Source organism: Ictidomys tridecemlineatus, chromosome 7 (genome assembly GCF_052094955.1).
Source record: "Ictidomys tridecemlineatus isolate mIctTri1 chromosome 7, mIctTri1.hap1, whole genome shotgun sequence".
Taxonomy (NCBI): Eukaryota; Metazoa; Chordata; class Mammalia; order Rodentia; family Sciuridae; genus Ictidomys; species Ictidomys tridecemlineatus.
The window spans coordinates 67,649,326-67,668,047 of record NC_135483.1 but is presented as its reverse complement, the minus strand read 5'-3'; the positions used below and the strand labels follow the sequence as shown (position 1 = coordinate 67,668,047).

Genomic DNA, 18,722 nt, shown 5'->3' with positions numbered 1-18,722 from the left:
GTGGCTCAAGCGGTAGCGCGCTCGCCTGGCATGCGTGCGGCCCGGGTTCGATCCTCAGCACCACATACCAACAAAGATGTTGTGTCCGCCGAGAACTAAAAAATAAATATTAAAAATTCTCTCTCTCATTCTCTCTTAAAAAAAAAAAAGAGATGCATTGCTGTTATTTCCTCAGTTAATTCTGTAAGGAATCTGTGTCTGGCTCAACCAGAAATGTCAAAGACTTAAGTAGACCCTTAGGGATTATAACTCTTCATATATCGGAAAACTTACATTCTTTTAGGCTTTCTAGGATAAATAACCCCAATGCTTTTAACTTTTTCTCATATCTTTTATGTTTCATGACCCATGTGATTTTTCCCAAAATTCTCCACATCCCTATGTAGATTTTAGATGAGTGTCTAGAATGAGACATATATCTCTACAAATGATTGGATGTTTTCTTAATATAATGTGAGCATTCTCTCTTCAATGCATGCTCTTATAATTCAACCTATTATTGTTACATTTGAAATTACAGTTCACCATTATCAGCTTTTTAAACTGTGACCTAAACTCCTTTTATTTCTCAAATTATATTTAAGGAGCTGTTTTGATTACCTTATCAAATTCTCTACACCTATTTTATTGAAACCCTATTTCTGCTGGGTCACTTTAAATTTCTTCATATTTGCTGAAGCAAATGACATAAAAAATGAAAGATGCATATCTAATTGACTATAGTTCAGAAAGAAAATATTGTTATATGTATTCATTTTACCTAAAAAATAAGACAGAATTGAAGCTTCGTTATTTAACATACATGTTAACACTGGCATGCTCATCCTGTACCAGTCCTTTCTCAGTTATGTTGAACCTGTGCTGCATAAGGTCACCTGAGAAAGATGGACCTTCCACAACTTGATGGAGTTGATCAGGACGCTTTTATACACAATCAGTCTACTGGAGTTTTATAGCATAGACAGTCATTGTTGTGGTTAATTTTGTAAACACAAATCTTTTCAATACAGTCTGTAAAATACCTATCTACTGAACTAGAATGTGGTTGTGAAAACTCTTTCTTCCAGAAAAGCATCTAATATACTTGTGGCTAAAAGCATATATTCTAGATCTACATTGCCTGGCTTGTGACCATACTTCTGCCATTACCAGTTATATGATGGCACACAGAACTATATTCTTCTCTGCCACTTTCTCTGACTCCACTTCTCAGGCCTTTATTTTATTTAAATAGTTTTTGATACGGGGTCTCACCAAGTGTAATCCTGGGCAAATTACTTAACATCTCTGGGTTCAGTTTTCTCATTTTTAAAGAAAGAGAAAATAACAGTGTCTATTGATTGGGATTGTTCTGAAGATGAAGTGAGTTTCTAAATTCAGTTGACCCTGCATATCTTTGGGTTCCACATTTGTGGATTCAACCATGTATTCAAAATATTTGGAAAAAAAAGAATTGTGGCTGTGTGGAATGTGTACAATATCTTCTATATGTGCTACATAGGATAATCTCTCTCTCTCTCTCTCTCTCTCTCTCTCTCTCTCTCTCTCTCTCTCTCTCTCACACACACACACACACATACACGCACAGAGTTTTCTTTTAACGTAAAGTTTTAGCAACAAGCAAGAGTAACTCCCTCTCTCCTTCAAGTGTATTTGTGTTTTGAAAGAACTTTTGACAGAATGTTTCGTATGTCCAACACTATGTTATTTTTATTGGAAAAAAATTGTGGTGTGTGTGTGTGTGTGTGTGTGTGTGTGAGAGAGAGAGAGAGAGAGAGAGAGAGAGAGAGAGAGAGAGAGAGAGGGGGAACAAAAGACATGCTAAACTTGGTGTACAATAAACTTGGAAACATAATTTTATACTTAAATATTTTCCAAATAATGAATTTCAGTAGATCCTTCAAGGATCCTCTATCCCTGAGCCATATCTCCAGCCTTTTTTTAAAATTTTGAGATAGGGTCTTGCTAAGTTGCCTGAGCTGGTCTCCCAACTTGTGATCCTCCTACCTAAGCCTCTCTGGTAGCTGGAATTAACAGGCATTCCCTACAGTGCCTGACTCAGTGGGTCTTAAACATGTCTGTTGAAATGGTAAAATGCAATGCCTTTCCTTTGCAAGAATTACCAATGGTAGCTGAGAAAATGGAAATTTACTAGTCAAACTTCAACAAAAATCTTTGTGGAACTGGTTGATGGGACTGAAAAAGAAAATGAGTACTTTAATAGATATAGCTGAAGACAATGCATTTCTTACATTTAAATCTAAAAGTCTTTTTAAAATATCTTTTTCAGCTATGACAGCTATGAAAATGAAGTATTAGAATAACTAAATTTAGAACTAAATCTTCAAATCACTGTATCACCGTGTCAAACCAAGATTTTAAAAAGGAATGAACTACCAAATAATAAAGCATCAGATGAAAGCAAAAAGACTTTTTGTTATTAATCAAATACCATTAAATTATTTTAAATATATTTTTTTACATTTAAAATGTTGAAATTTGTGTTTTATTATGTGTAAAAATAATAGTGTAAGAGGTTATGAATTTGTGATTTATATGTGGGTGTGCCTTAAACAACTGGGCTCATGGACTGATTCTACTCCTCAGCCTGAGTAGCTAAGATGATAGGCACATGCCACAACATTTGGCTTGCTAAAATATTTTTAAGGATAAAAGTATATATTCATGGTTGGGGATATAGCTCAGTTGGTAGAGTGCTTGCTTTGCATGCATAAGGCCCTGGGTTCAATTCCCAGCACTACATTTTAAAAAAAAGAGTATATATTCAGAAATCATGTTGTCTAAGAATACAAATCACTTTTGTTCTCTTCCTTCTTCATTCAGTAATTGTGTATTGAGTATCTTGTGTGTGCTACGAACCACACTAGGTTCAGAGAGGTAGAAATTAAAAATATAATCAATTTAATATAATTTATGAAACATATAATAAGGAACTATTCCCAAAATCAACTCCAGAGTATCATGTATTTCTGACTCCACTCTCAGGTCTTTTATTTTATTTTATTTATTTAAATAGTTTTTGAAGCAGGGGTCTTGCTAAGTTGCCCAGGCTGGGCTGAAACTCAGTCTTCTTGCCTCAGACTCCTGAGTAGCTGGAATTACAGGTGTGCTCATGCCCGGCTTTTCCGGGCCCTTAAATAGCTAGCCATCCACTGTAGATTTGGATTTGAATTTGAAACTAGTCATTTGAACACCCACTTAGTCTTTATGTAGCTTAAATGAACCATTATGGCTTATTTTCTCTTCTGGATATCTTCAAGGTGCTTTTATGACAATCATGTGAATACAAACATTACTGGTTCAATAAACATTTCCTTTGCAAAGCAGTATGTTGAGACAGGGCAAGGTACAAAGATGCACAGTGCTTTCTAGGGGATTTTATGTCTGGATATGTATAACATGAGTGAATGAAAACTGAGAAAAGCACCTTAATTTTTCCTCATGCTATGTGGACCATTTTCACTGTTGAATGTATTCCTCAGCACATGGCATTTCTAACTATCAAAATATTTCTATCTTATGCTGTTTCTTCCAGGCTAGTACTATACCATTGCAAAGTTTTATAGGCATTCTGTTTGGCTGCAGTCACCTCTTTCATATTTTATCTCATTATTTGTAATTTCAATCTGTGACCAAGAGAAGTTACATTTCATTGTTACTTATTTGCACTGAAGAACCATAATATGAAAAACAAGTAGAACAACACACAGTTGAAAACTAAGCTCTAGAAATGAAAATTCTGTATATGCCTAAAATGGAATCCTACACTTCTCCCTAAATAGCAATGAAAAAGTGGTGATTTGAGGTATTCAAGGCAAGACTGGACCACATGATATCTGGGGTCTTTTTTACTTTTAAACTTTGCAAAGAAGCAAAGTCAAAGCTCAGAGCCTTAGGAGAATGTAAACCAGTTTAACTTTTAAAAGAAAAGCAGTGCTGACAGTTCAGAAACTCTGGTTATGGTATGAAAAGCGAAAATTAGTTTCCAAAAATCTATATTAACATATAAGCAGCACATTAAAGCAGTTTTATTGCTAATAGAAACAATATGCTTATTTAAATTTTAATTGATGCATACTCCTGGAATTATCCCTCCCACAAAATAATCCAATTTTCACAATAACACTCATTTTGTTGGAAAACAAAAAGAAAAATATAATTTGAATAAATTTTAATATAACCTAGTGACAAAGGATATGATTTTAAAGGAAAACATCCCTTTGAATACTCTGGCAAAGAGAGTGAAGCCTGGACAGCAGAATCCATCTTCTCACAGTTCAACGTGGGAGAACTGGGAGCTGACTTTCGGGTCACTTCCTGTTGTCTCTCCCGAACTGCTAGTTCTCACTTGTTACTTCCAACACTAGACCCAAACACGTTTCCTAACTTCCCTATCCTCAGTTTTATTTTATTTTTTTCTGTGAAATTTATTGTTTCCACATTAAAAGATTTTTTTTGAGGGGAAGTATTTTCTTTTTTTCTTTTTTTTTTAGCCACATGATGATCCTATACAGCTGCCCCAGAGAAGGACACCATCATAAGTCATTAACATGCCATATGAGTTCTGAATAAATAAAAGCTACAAAGCCCAAGTTATATATAAACATCTTAGGCAATAATGTTTACAAACCTATGTACAATAAAACAAATTTAAACAGTAAATGCAACATGAGAGTAACCAAAGGTTGCACAGGGACAACCACTTTTGGTCAGTCTGCCACCAGGAGCTGGCATCAGCCAGCCCCCAGAATCAGGCCACTCAATCCTTCCCAATGCAACTGGGCGGACCCTCAGAGGATAAAACAAAAATGTTCTGAAGATGGCATTTAACTGAAGGACCAGAAAGCTGGTGAGGAAGTTGCCACCCACCTCTGAGGCACATGGACGAAGCAGCAGCATGGAAGCTCAGCCCTGTGAGTGCCCAGGCCTGGAGGTTCCTGCCACCTGCCACTCAGAGGGCATCTTGCTGCTTTGGAGGCAAGCCTATGGAATGGTAACTGCTTACATAAAATCAGAAGGTATAGACAATGTTGCCCTAATTCAGCGACCTTCCTGACTCTGCCAGAAACAGTTCAAACTGTGGGGATGAAGTTGGGAGACACATGATCATGAGCACTGAAGATGCATGGGTGGGAGCTCAGGAGAGGGCACATGTAAACCTGATTTGGGGAAAAACTTCTAGAAGATCTGCAATGTCCTAACCACAACTAAATCCTATCAGTACAGTAGAGTGGGGGCTATGAGGCAGGTGTGATGAATGATACTTCTGCATCCAGTAACCAACTAATACACGTATGTATCACCTTGTGACCCACAAAAGTGCAATCACGTGAAACCAACGGCACTACGGGCGAGAAGAAAAAAATAGCCAGTATTGATATTGCGCAGAGTCCTGGGGCTGGGCAGGGCCCAGCAGCCACCACTGCATGCAGCCTGCCCTCTGCCAGCCATGGGGAGGCAGATGGAAGGGCACAGGGCTGGGGCCAGGCACCAAGGGGTGAAGGCGTGGGTGTCCTGGGCTGTTGGAGGAGGGCAGGAGCCCCCACCTGGAGGCCGGGCACTCACACTGAGAGGCAGCATACCCGGAGCTGAAGAGGGGCGCGAAGAGCCCAGACCAGGAGGAGGAGGAGCTGGGTCAAAGCCGTTCACTGCCCCTTTGTCAAAGAAAGACGTGTGCCCTGATGGAGGGAACTTTGTGCCATTGCTATTCATCACTCCACAGTTCACATTCCCTGAAATATAGGATTTTCGTGATGCTTGGTCCTTTGCAAAATTCCTGCAAGCTGCTAATTTGGATTCTAAAGCTCCTACTTTCCTTAAGAGATCCCCACGATGTTTAGTGCTGATATCCTAGCAGAAGGAGTTAGTGGACTGGTTCCAAAACCATTTGGTATAGCTTTTGGTGAAGGAAAACTATTTTCTGTTCCTTTGCCAACAGGAGTAGCTGGCAAAGAGAGTGAAGCCTGGACAGCAGAATCCATCTTGTCACAGTCCAACGTGGGAGAACTGGGAGCTGACTTTCGGGTCACTTCCTGTTGTCTCTCCCGAACTGCTAGTTCTTGCCTTAAGTCTCTTGCTTCATCCTTTAACCTCTGTACAGAAACCAACAAGGATTCCTTTTCATCGAGTTCATTTTCTAAAAATGCATTTCATTCAATGGCCTGAGTTAGCCTTTGTTCAAAGTCTTCCAGTGAAACTAACTATTGTCGCCCTCTTTGCTCGCTCCAGGTCATCATTGGCCTGTTCCAGCTCTCTCACATATTTATGCAACTGCTCTTTCATGGCCCGGGTCTGACCTAAATCATTAGACTGAGACCTGCTTGTAGCTCTGTGCGTACTGATGTTCTAGTTTTTCCTTTAACGCCTGCACTTCATATTTCAGTCTTTGGTTATCAGCTTGCAGGTCTCTGTTTCTTTGTTCAGCCTGTACTAATTGTGCCTCCAACTCTGCTTCTAATTCTCTGCTTCCCTCCTGGAATTCAACCAGCTCATCATGAGCTTCCTGGAAGCTTTGTTTATACTTCAAGGAAAGTTCCTTCCAATAAGCAGTTTCCTCCTTTAAACTTGAAAAATCTGGTATCTCTTCACCATCCATGATCAAGAAAGCCTCCAAAATGTCAACAGCGCATGTTCGCCGCCGCTCGACCGACGTCTCTGCACCACTGGCCTGGCCAGACCCGCCCAGCAGCTCAGCTCTGCTCCCCTCCGCAGCCCTGAGCTCCACTCTACGCACCTCCGCGCCTGGCTCCTCCCCGACACGTCAGGGTCTGCCTGGGTGTCCGAGGCCATTCTGTGAAGCACCCTCAGTTTTCTTATTGTAAAAGTAGATTTTATTTTATAGGGTTGTTGTGAGGAGTAAGTCAGTTAAACTCATGCATGGTAAAATTTTAAATTACATATATAATATATCATAAAATATATATACATAAAATGTATATAATTTAAATTATATATAATGCGCATATATATATATAATACTCATTATATAGGCAGATTGATGGCTTCCCAAGTGGTTTACAATCTAGTCCCCAGGCCCTGTGAATAGGTCACATTATATGGCAAAGAATTAGGGTTGTAGATGGAATTAATGTTGCTTATCCATTGATCTTAACAGAGAATATCACTGGTGGGTCCAATGTAACCATAAGGTTCCTCAAAAGAAAATAGGAAGATAATACAAGATTCAAAGAGATGAGTAGCTCAATCATAGAGTATTTGCCTAGCATGCATGAGATCCTGAGTTAAATCCCCTGTGCTACAAAAAGAAGAAAGAAGGAAAGAAGGAAGGAAGGGAGGGAGGGAAGGAGGGAAGAAAGAAAACAACATATAGACTGTGACTTTGGAAAATGGTCACTACCCTCAAACAATACGTAATATCATTTATGAAACATATAATAAGGTTTAGAAGGTATAGAATGGGCCACAAGTGAAGGAATGTGAATGGCCTGTAGAAGTTTGAAAAGGCAAGAAGTTAATTCACTCCTAAAAAAGGAACACAACATCTCTATGACTGAGCTATTCATCCAACATCTTGATTTTAGCCCAGTTGACAACCCATGCCAAACTTCTACTCTGCAGAACTGTAAGATAATTAAATTTCTGTTGTTTTAAGCCTCCAAGTTTGTGGTTATTTGTTACAGCAGCAAACAGAAAACAGATTTGATATTGGTATGAATAAATAGGCCTGAATTGTAGCTCAGTGGTAGAGCAATTGCCTAGCATGTGCAAGATATGAGGTTCAAAGACATGTACAGGTAGATATATCAGGAACCCTTCAGAAGATGTAGGCAAATGTAGGCATGTGAAAAGTTTCTTTTATAATTTGTTTTTCCAGTTTTGGAAATCATGATGACTAACCAAATTTTTCATTTTTTTTCTTTTTATATAACAAATTGCAATAATTTAATTTATCATATTGTAAGATTATCCTCCAAGCAATAGAAATGTTTTTGGAATGCAATAGCTTAACCCATTATGGCTTTTTGATGATGATATCATGATGATAATATCAGAGAACAATTATAAAAAATAAATTATAGAAGTGGTAATTATATAGAAAGTCAATTTTACTGCCAATGGTGGTGCATATCCATAATACTTGGGAGTTTGGGAAAGGAGGATCACGAGTTCATGGCAAGCCTTGACAACATATTGAGGGCCTGTCTCAAAATAAAATTGGAAGGGCTGGGGATGTGGCTCAGTGGTAGAGTGCTTGCCCAGCTTATGCAAGGACCTGGGTTTAATTCCTAATACTGAATGGGGCAAGGGAAGCTAGGAATATATATATATTTGTGTGTGAAACAGCATAATTTCGAGATACTAGAAATTGTATTTTCTTAGAACAGTGTGCAGGCCAAATGAAGCATATTTATCAAGCAAATCTGCCAATTTGAGGCCACTAGTATAAACCATAGGCACCAATAGTGACCCAGAAAATACTCTGGTAGTGCTGCTAAAAGAGAAGGTGTGGTAAGATTGTACTAGATTCTAACACCCCCTTGTTTTGTGGGATGCTGAGGATCAAGCCCAGGGCTGTATGCACACTAGGCACTTGGCTACATCCCCAGTCCCTGGGTTAGATTTGTTTGAGCTCCTTGAGTGGAGAAGGTAGTTTACTCTAAGGACAGGGGAGGTTTATTCTGGGCATTGAAGCATCCAAGAGAAGGGAAGTGACTGAACTTCTCCACAGAATCTTTTCAAAGACACCTGTCTAACCAATAATTAGAGCAACTCTAAACATACTAAGCCACCTGGTATTTTTTCCTTTCCTCATTACTAATGTGTAAGCAGTTTTGGAGAAAATCTTCATTGACAGATATACTAATCTGTCATATTTATATAAGTAATAATTAATAACAATATTATACTAATAATTTTAATAGGAAACAATAGCATGAATCCTATTTTATATATTTGCAAAAACATTATCTGTGCAGTTGAAAGCAATGGCATAAGACTTTGAAAATATTTATTCAAAATGGTGCACTATCAAAAAAAGAAAACTACATTAAGATTTGTATATATTTAATATTTGTATATATTTATATACAGATATAAGATTTGTATATATTTAATCTGTATATATTTGTATATATTTAATATTAAATATATTGTATATATTTAATACCATATTAAATATATTTATATTTTATATTAAATATACTTATATTTATATAAGAATATATTTAATATATTAAATATATTTAATATTAAATATATTATATGAAATATATTAAATATATTTAATTTATATTTATGTAAGTATAAATATATTTAATATGTTTAATATATTTACCATATTAAATATATTTATTTTATATTTATATTTTAATATTTATATTAAATAATCTTAAAACTATTTAATATAAATATTAACTCACATGTGAGACAATGCAAAAAGGTTCAGAGAAGAAATAACTGGGTTGTGAGAGTCTTAACTTAATCAGTGAATTAATCCCCTGATAGGGATTAACTGAGTAGTAACTGAAGTGGTAGTGTGTGGTTGGAGGAGGGCATTGGGGGCATGGCTTTGGTGTATATACATATATATCTGGCAAGTGGAGACTCTCTCTCTGCTTTCTGATCTTCATGTGAGTCACTTCCCTCTACTGTGATGTTCGGCCTCAACTGGAGCCCTGAGGAATGGAGCCTACTGTCTGTGGATTGAGACCTCTGAAACCATGAGTCCTCAAATAAACTTTTCCTCCTAAAATTATTCTGGTCAGATCTTTAGTCACAGCAACAAAAAAGCTGACTAAAACAGAAATTGGTACTGAGAAGTGGGGTTATTGCTATTATTGCTATGACTAACCAGACCATGTAGTTCATAAATTTTTTTAGCATTTTAGAATTGGTCAGAGGAATTTAAGATGTTTAGCAGTGTAAGCTGGAAATGTTTTAGATTGTTGTAAGCAGAGGTTTAATGGCCGATCCTGGAGGGAACTCAAAAAAAACAGCATGCCATTAGGACCATGGACAGTGAAGATAGAGCTCAAGAGGGTTAGAGGAAAAAAGGACACTACCAGTAATTGGAGTGGAGGCCATTTGTGTTATGTTCTGGCTGAGAAATTGTCTGCATTTTACCCATGTCATGAGTCTTTCTGCAAGGCTGATTTTAAAAGTGATGGACTTCTTAATTTGGCAGAAGAAATTCCTAGACAGGAATACCCTGAGAATACCACAGGAAGTGTCCTGGGTATTGCTGGCAGTTTTCAACCAAATTTATTGTGATAATCAGGAGCAGAAAGTAGAGCAGAAAGATTTGGAAAACCTAGACTTGAAAGCTGAAGTAAAACTAGGGCTAAGGAAGTTGCAGTTGTTAAAGACTTTGCTAAAGACTTTGCCTAGAGACAATAAGAAAGATGGCTTGAGGGATCTCAGGAGCTGGCAAAACTGGCAAAACTACACCCATCTCAAGGTCAAGGGAATATAAATGAAAATTCTCTTGAGAAGAGACTTGTGGGGCACCCTCCTTGCACAAGAGCGCCTAGTAAGTTTTTTCAACATGCTCAGACACCAGAACATTCAGAGGCTGCTGCAGCAAGGGTTCCTAAAGGCTTGGCTACTCCTCTAGATGGCAGCAGACCTTGGTGTCAATCACAAGGTGCTGGTTCTGCAGGAATGCAGGATGATGCAGTTAGGGGTTCATGGAGGCTTCCACCAAGATTTCAAAGGAAGGCTTGGGAGGCCAGGCAAAGTGCAGCAGGTTTGGAGTCCCTGTGGGTACCCCCTGAAAAGTCAAAGTGTGGAGACGTGAGGAGGAAGCTGCATCTGCAGTGGAGATCCCCAAGACTGAGAAATGCCAGTAACATGGGACATCATCTTAGGAAAGCTGCAGAATTGAGCAGAGAGACAAGCCAACAGAAGGACTACTTGGGCTGCAACAAACAAGGTCACAGAGGCAGAACTACACAAGCCCTTTGGAGAGGACATCATGCCATATTTTAAAGTGAACTGCAGTTTAGGAGGATCACAAGCTCAAGGCCAGCCTGAGCAACTTAGCAATCCTGTCTCAAATTTTTTTTTTTTTTTTTTTTTTTTTTTTGCTGGAGATGGAACTTAGTGGGCAAGTGCACCTGGGTCCAATCCCCAGTACTGCAAAAGTAAATAAATAAATAATACACTGCAGTTTTCAAAGTATTTTTAAAAATAAATTTTATTATTTTTAAAGCAGTTTTAGGTTCACAGCAAAATTGAGAAGGTTAAAAAGGAGTCCCATATACTCCTTGCCCCTCTGTGCATAATCTCCCCCATTACAATGCCTGCACCACAGTGGGACATTTGTTAAAATTGATGAACCCTACATTGAAACATTATCACCCAAAGCTTATATTTTACATTGTGGCTCACTCTTTGTCTTGTTCATTCTATGGTTTGGACAAAGGTATAATGACATTGTAGGCACCCTATGGTATTTGCAGGGAATAGTCTCACTATCCTAAAAATTCTCTGAGTTCCACCTACTCATCTTTCTCTCTGCTCAACCCTGGATCTTTTTACTGTTGATATAGATTTGCCTTTTCTAGAGTGTCACATAGTTGGCTTCATACAGTATGTGACCTTTTCAGATCGACTCTTATTTCATTCAGTAATATACTTTTCAGTGTTCCCCCAATCTTTTCATGGCTTGATAGTTCATTTTTTTTTAGAGCTGAAAAATATTCCATTATCAGGATATACCCGTTTATTTATCCTTTCACCTATTGTAAGGACATTGTGGTTACTTCCAAGTTTTAGCAGTTATGAATAAAGTTGCTACAAACATTCTCATGCAGGTTTTTGTGTGGACAAAGCATTTTTACATACATAGTCCTATAAAGATACCAATTTTTTCAGGGGTCTGGGAACATAGCTCAGTGGTAAAGTGCTATCTTATATACCAATTTTCTCAATTAAATACTAATGAGCTAAATGAAGCACACCAAATCAAAGCATTTACCCTTTTGACAGATGAGTTTATCTTTTAGGAAAAAAAAAAACAAGGACTGAAACATTATGATGTTAAGAATGGAAAGCTCAAAACTGATGATCTCTCAAGTGTAAGAAATTAACTATTTCATCATGTCCCTCATCTGCTCTCTGCCCCATTCCTTCCCTTAACACAGAATGATGTATTGGGTCAAAGATTCTGTAGCTGGTTGTTGGTATTTGTTTCTTTTTGAATAACAGAGCTCTGATGCTTATGAACTGCATGACTTAGGGGCAAGTTACTTAACATCTTTGTGCTTCTTCTTCTCTATTAACCTGCAAAATGGGAAATTTTAATGGTTCCTATCTCATAATTAATTTGAGTTTATATTCATAAACTCTTAGAATAATAACTGGTTCACAGATGTTTGTTAAATAAAATTAATAATATGTATGTAGCTCTCTTGTGTGAATGCTAGCCTCACAGAATTGTACACAATTCTGATGAGGTTGTCTTGTTGAGTCAAAATATCAGGTCTGTGATTATATTTTATCCTCCAGCCAATAGGTTAACCGAGCTACATCCCCAGCCCCAACGTCTTGCATTTTGACATAATGAGTTACTGTTTCATGGATACTAAAAGAGGACATCGTTACTGAACCATAGCAGTTTTGCCAGCCACATTATTTGCCAATCACTGAGATAACGAGTTTTGCAAAAGTGTTTATTCTCAAAGCAGCAGAATGTGGAGGGGAAGACACAAATCTCAAATGTGCCTCCTTGATGATAGGGTTTGGGGATATTTATGAGATAAATAAGAAAGGATATATAAGGTGTGGGGAAATGTAATTGGAGGTGAAGTAATCAGTGGTCTACGCATGCATAATCAAACTTCATGGCTTCTCCTGATACTCAAAACTGGTGGCATGATCATGATCTGAGAGTGTTTTGTTTTGTTTTGGTACCAGGGATTGAGCCCAGAGGTGCTTATCCAATGAACAATATCCCCAGCTCTTTTGCATTTTTTATTTCAAGACAGGGTCTCACTAAGTTGCTTAGGGCCTTGATAAGTTGCTGAGGCTAGCTTTGAACTTGTGATCCTTCTGCCTCAGCCTCCTGAACTGTTGGGTTTATAGAGAATAGGCTTAGTTTACTGTGCCACTGTGCCCAGCTGAGAGTGGCGTTTTTACCTTCTTGATGTCAAAAGGTCACTCATCAGACACTTGCTCAGGCCCAAGTAAAGTGGTTTTGATTTTTTAAAAATGGCCCTCAAGCCAGGTGTGGTGGCACATGCCTGCAATCCCAGCTGGGGCTGCTCGGGAGGCTAAGAAAGGAGGATCAAGAGTACATAGACAGTCTCAGCATCAGCGAGGCACTAAGCAATTCAGTGAGACCCTGTCTCTAAATAAATTACAAAATAGGGTTGGGGATGCGGCTCAATGGTCAAGTGCCTCTGAGTTCAATCCCCAGTACCTTTGCTTCCCTTCTCCAAAAAAATGGCCTTCAAGTCCCTGGAAAGTATCCTAGGCAATCGTTATTATCATAATCCTCATGTCAGAGGTTTTATACAGCAAAGCTAGTGGGAGACTAATAACATATCACTCAGCCGTGTGACCTCCAAAATTAATGTTTTCAAAGTTAACCAAAAGCAAGTAACTAAAAGCAAGTGAGGCTAGAAGGTTTAAGTTTTCCTTGTTTTATTTATTTATTTATTTATTTATTTATTTATTTATTTGTTTGTTTGTTTGTTTGTTTGTTTTAGATAGGGTCTCACTAAATTGTGCAGGCTGGCCTTGAATTTGTGGTTCTCCTGCCTCAGTCTCCTAAATAGCTGTGATTACGGGTATGTATAATCATGCCCAGCTCAGGCTTGCTCTTTTATAACAACTTCTTTCTTGGGAACTAATCCCCTTCCCAGAGACCCAACACACTCTTTAAGATCAGCATTAATCCATTTGTGAAAGTAGAACCCCCATGACCTAGTCACTTTTCATCAGGACTACCCTTAAAATTTTTTACCACCTCAACACTGCCACACTGGGGACCATACTTCCAACATACAAACCTTTGGGAAACAAATCACACCCAAACAATAGCAGAAGAGGGCTAGAATGCTTAGTGCCCATCATTTAAAGAAAAGGCAGGTATTGAGACTGAAAACCAGAATTTAGAAGGAGGTCCTTCTGTGGAACTAACCTTACCAACCTTGGTTTGGAAGAATTGGGCTTGCTTGAGAATATTACGCAAGGTAGGAAAAAGTGATTTCTGTTGTGTTTATAGTAGGGAAGAACCCTTTTAGTGTCAAGCACTGTACTGTCTGTACTGCATTCAGTGAACCAAATTATCTAGTTGTATATTACTCCCTGCAGTCATTTTTTATCTATTGGTCTGAAGCACTTTGTAAAGTTTTAAAATATTTTTCTGGGTCTCATTAGTATTCAAGGGAATTGAGTCAAATGCTCGAGTCACAATATTAAAGGAGAAACAGTGCCCCCTGGAGGCTAGAGGTGGAACGCCCAGATTACAAGAGGCCCAAGGAGCTAGCTTAAGAGTAGGCAAGGGAGATGGAAGGAGTTCCTTATAAATATTTGATAAAACTAAAAAGACTTTTTTAAAAAGTTAAAGCCTTTAATACATTGGTATGGTAAAATTTAAATAAATAGAAATGCGTATTATCCTGATTTGATTATTATGCATTATATACATGTATTGTACGATAATGTACCCATAAAGATGAACAAATATTATGTCTCAATTTTTTAAATGTAAATAAGTAAACAAATAAATAACATGATATGGAGATTTTCTTTCTTAACACAATAAAGAACATTTTCCAAAGAAAACACGTCAACTTTACACTTAACCCCAAGGTTAGGCAGTACAGTTATTAAGAATGCGGGCTTTGCAAACTCAGCAGGTCAAGGGTTGCATATTTTCTTTCATATTTGTAAGCTACTGAGGAAGAAGGAAAAGAAAAGTGTGGAGAGATCTTGTGAAAATAAAAGGGAGGTCAGTAGAGGAAAGGAACCAAAGAGAGGGAAGGAGGAAAAACTGGGGAATGATATTGGCCAAATTATGTGGTTACATCATGTACATGTATGAATATGTGACAATTGATTCCACCATTATGCACAACTATAATGCACTAATAAAAATAAGGGAAAAAAAGAACGTGGGCTTTGAAATATGACTTGCTTTCCTTTTTGTTAACTATGTGCATATTCTTGGGCAAATTGATAAATAGGTTTCAGCCTGCTTCTTTATCTATAAAATGAGGATATCTCATTGGATTATAATGAAAATTAAATGAGATTATGTATATAATGTATTTACTACTTGGTAGGCACTCAGTGTTTGAAAGCTGCTATTATTATTGATTATTTACTGTTACTACAACATTAATAAGAGTATTCCATGTAACCACAAATAATATACAATTATACATGCTAGTAATAGAATTTTCAGATACAAAGTTACAGAAGATATAATTTAGGATAAATGGAAGAAAGGAAGAAGTAGTAGCAAGAAAACCCAAGAATATTTGTAAAGGCATGGGAAAAAATAGGATCCTTACAAACTTTCTCACAAATACATAATTAACAACACTAGTCTAATGGATAAGTGGTCAAAATAGATTTTAAAAAGCAGTTTAACAAGTTGCATGCCAACTTATTAACAAAAATAAATTTCAGGTCTCATGCATCTGGTAAATTTAAAAATTGTAATGTAAAAATAAAAACAATTGGCATTCGAAAGACATAGGAAGATGACATTGACCCTAGAACATGATGTATCAACTCTGCCTTTTACCAACTGAGAGGGGCAGAGTAGGTGACCTCCCCTCTGTTCTTCGGTTTCCCTATCTGTACACATGAAACAGTAACAGCGTTAAAATATATATATTTTTAGTTGTAGAGGGACACAATAACTTTATTTTGTTTAGTTTTTTTTTTTTTTTTTTTTTTTTTTTAGGTGGTGCTGGGGATCCAACCCAGTTCCTCATACATGTTAGGCAAGTGCTCTACCACTAAGCCACAACCACAGCCCTTATGGCATTTGTATAGACACATCTTGAGGACTAAATGAGAAAAGTTGTTAGTGGAGCCCTGGACACAGTGTCCAGCTCTCCACAAAGGGACTCATCATCCTCATTGTCTATCTTCACTATTGTTGTTTTTCCTGATACTCTGGGGTTATTCCAGGCAGCACTGGGAAGGGGGCTGTTTCCTCAGGACACGTTGCAGTATGATATGTGATAAGAGCTATAAAGTTACATTGAATCTTTTTTTTTCTAGTCAGGGGAGGAAATCTGAAGGGAGAAAATGATCTAATTAAAGATGTTTATAGGGGGCTGGGGTTGTGGCTCAGCGGTAGAGCACTTGTCTAGCATGTGCGAGGCCCTGGGTTCGATCCTCAGCACCACATAAAAATAAATAAAATAAAGGTATAAAAAAAAAGTAAAGATGTTTATAGCAATGCTAGATATAATTATCAAAATTTGCAACAATTTTGTCCAGAAATGGAGGAGAGGTTAAATAAATAATACATGGTCATAATTTTACTATGTACTGGGAAGAACCTATTTGAAAACATAGCCAGTATAGTGGCGTGGGCCTGTTATCTCAGTGACTCAGGAGGTGGCTGAGGAAGGAGGATCTCAAGTTCAAGGCCAACCTAGGCAACTTAGGGAGATCCTATCTTAAAATAAAAAAATAAAAAGGACTGGGAATGTAGTTCAGTGGTAAAATGTCCCTGAATTCAAAATTCAATCACCAGTACCACACAAAAAAACATATATATATAAAATTTTATAATTATATACATAATATATATGATATATATTTGCACAGATATAATATCATAAATATAAAATGCCTAGAAATAAATTTATAAGGAATGTTCAAAACCTGTTTAAATCATTATCCCCACATGGAGCTATGAATTCTAAAAAATGTTTACCAAAATCCCAATGAAATCTTTTACATTTAAAAGTTGATTGTCAGCCGGGTGTGGTGGCACACAGCTGTAATCCCAGCAGCTTGGTGGGCTGAGGCAGGAGGATCAGGAGTTCATAGCCAGCCTCAGCAAAAGCAAGGTGCTAAGCAACTCAGTGAGACCCTGTCTCTAAATAAAATACAAATAGGGCTGGAGATGTGTCTCAGTGGTTGAGTGGCCCTGAGTTCCATCCCTAGTACAAAAAAAAAAATTTTTTTTGTTTTGATTGCCTAGTTTATCAGGAAGATAAATGTTTGAAAATAGCCTAAAAAGTTTTGGAATACAACTTGTAACAAAATAATATAAGACAAAAGAACTGAAAAAGTACATGGTGCAACAGAGTCCAGAAAATAACCCAGATAGGTTCATACACATAAGATTTCACTCCTATTCAAGTATTCAAGGTGGTATTTCAAATTAGTGAGGGAAAACTAGAGTATTCAATCAACAGCACGAGGATAACTGGCTCTATATAAACTTACTGGTGTTTGAAAGATCTACACACAGTTTGTTTTTTTTGAGATGGAGTCCTGCTGTGTTGTCCAGGCTGACCCAGTCAGTACTCCTGGGCTTAAGTGATCCTCCTGCCTCAGCCTCCCTAGTAGCTGGGACTACAGGTGTCTGCCACTACAGCCAGCTTTGGTTTAGAAATCTAAATAGGAAAAACAAAGCAAATAACTAAAACTATAAAACTACTTGTAAAAGGCATAGAAAAGTAGTTTTGTAAACTCCAGTTAGGAGAGAACTTTCTTAGCCTGACAGAGTACAGAAAGCCATGAAGGATATGAGAAGCTGATTCAATTACATGAAGACTTAGCACTTTATACAGATTCCAACTCTACTTTACCTTATCTTCTTCCTTCTCCCCTAAGAATCGCTGAGGTTAACAGTGTGCAGCAGGGCAGGGTAGGAAATGAGAGTTCTACAAGGCACACCAGGAGTCTTTTACTATGATTTGTTTTGATCCTGGGCATTGCTCCAAGTTCAGATAGCAAAGAGCTTTTAGTACTTGGAGTTTTGATAAATAGGTTTTTGAAACATTTCCCTGGGTCCTAATATTTTTTATTTTAAAATTAATTTAAATGAAATAAAAACCCATTTGTATCCTCCCCCAAAACCACCATAAGAGACCATAAAGTTAAAATATGAGTGACTAATCTGGGTGCTGTGATGTGTGCCTGTATTCCTAGTAAATTAGGAGAATAAGGCAGGAGGAGCTTGAATTCAAGCCAGTCTTAGCAATTTAGCTAGACCCTATCTCAAAAATTTAAAAAATATGAACGAATTGGGCATGGTGGTGCTTGCCTGTAAACCCAGTGACTCAAGAGGCCAAGGTAGGAGGATTACAAATTCAAAGCCAGCCTTAGCAATTTATCAATTTAGGCTCTGAGCAACTTAGCGAGACCCTGTCTCAAATAAAAAAATAAAATAAAAAGGGATAGCGATATAGCTCAGTGGTTAAGTGCCACTGGATTTAATCATGATACCAAAAACAACAACAACAAAAAAAAAAAACAAAAAAAAAAACCATCCGGAAAGAATGTGTGCCACATATGTAACAAAGGATTATTATTTACAATATATAAAGAGTTTCTTTAAAATAATAAGAAAAAGATCCAGAAGAAAATAATCAAAAAAGAAAAATGGGGTAAGGATTTGAGTAGGCAATTCACTTAGTTTGTTTGTTTGTTTTTAATGTGATGCTGGGGCACAGAGTGAACCCAATGCCTCATGCGGGCTAGGCAAGAGCTCTACCATTGCCACAACCCCAGTCCTGGCAATTTACTTAGAAATATCA

General features: G+C 37.5%; 1 protein-coding gene and 1 pseudogene across 1 annotated transcript in view; both read right to left on the bottom strand.

The window, feature by feature from the left end:
• Nucleotides 1-17,836, bottom strand: part of Sgk3 (serum/glucocorticoid regulated kinase family member 3) — a 140,097-nt gene extending 122,261 nt beyond the window's left edge. Inside the window, exon 1 of the mRNA XM_078017109.1 lies at nucleotides 17,772-17,836. The gene's annotated coding sequence lies outside the window, so the exon portion shown is untranslated. The remainder of the gene's footprint in view (nucleotides 1-17,771) is intronic.
• On the bottom strand, nucleotides 4,784-6,720 carry LOC101974646 (nuclear distribution protein nudE-like 1 pseudogene; annotated as a pseudogene).
• Nucleotides 17,837-18,722: the final 886 nt, after the last annotated feature.